The sequence below is a fragment of the Octopus bimaculoides genome, chromosome 6, assembly GCF_001194135.2.
Source record: "Octopus bimaculoides isolate UCB-OBI-ISO-001 chromosome 6, ASM119413v2, whole genome shotgun sequence".
NCBI lineage: Eukaryota > Metazoa > Mollusca > Cephalopoda > Octopoda > Octopodidae > Octopus > Octopus bimaculoides.
This window is the reverse complement of record NC_068986.1, coordinates 80,876,527-80,877,696: the sequence shown is the minus strand read 5'-3', so window position 1 is coordinate 80,877,696 and position 1,170 is coordinate 80,876,527.

Genomic DNA, 1,170 nt, shown 5'->3' with positions numbered 1-1,170 from the left:
ATATATATATATATATATACATATATATATACATATATATATGTATGTATGTATGTATGTATGTATGTATGTATGTATGTATGTATGTATATATCGGATAACGAGGTAAAAAAGCAGACAGCGCAGGTGGGTGCGTTACACTCGTGCCTAGCGGTCAATGTCGCAATACATGGGGCAGTGTAACAGCGAAGGTCACAGCTGAGGACAAATAGTGTGACACTGATACTTTGAGCCGTAGTTCGCTGTCGTTTGTGACACAGTAAGAGTAGCAGATGAGCGTCGAGGTTAAAAGAAAAGTGAATCCTTAAACAAAGAATTATGGCAAAAAAAAGGAATGATGTTTTAATTTTTCTAGTGATATATCATTATATATCGTTCAGTTAGAGGGTGACAAGCCAAATTGGAACGTGGGGGGTGCTTGGATCAATGGGTACATATGGGTCTAATGAATACACCGAGATGATGGTAAATAGAGCAGGAAAGAATGGAGCTATAATCAGACGATATAATTTATAATTAACATATCACAATTGTATCTACCCTGAAATACGCGATACACGGCATCCGTATGAATAATTAGTTGTGTTAAGATAGCGTGTGGAAAAGCATAATTAGGTTCACAAAACAAGGTGAAAGACTTAAACACAAAGACAAGCAAAAGAGTAACAGCAAATAACATAAGGGAAAATACAGCAACCACAGTCGGTACACCACCATCGTCGTCGTCGTCGCCGCCGCCGCCGCTGTCGTCGTCACCGTTACCGCCGTCGTCACCGTTACCGCCGTCGTCACCGTCGCCGCCGTCACCGCTGTCGTCACCGTCGTCTTCATTAGCCGCAACCACAATAAGAATGGCGGACGTGCACTAGCGAGGGAGTTTGTAGATGATCACACGACCTTCGAGAAATCGCAATCAGTTTTCCCTCGAAAGAAAACAGAAAGGTAAAATGAAAAGCAGCTGAAAGTCTTTTGATTATAAGAGTCTATTCAATTAAAACTGCTTCAACAACAATAGGAACAACAAAAACTCGGAGGCCTTTGCATTATATGAACCTGGAAACACAGCGTTAGGAAGAAAACTTCTTAACAAACTGCCACTACTCATAAACAAACACACACACACACACACACACACACACACACACACACACACACACACACACACACACA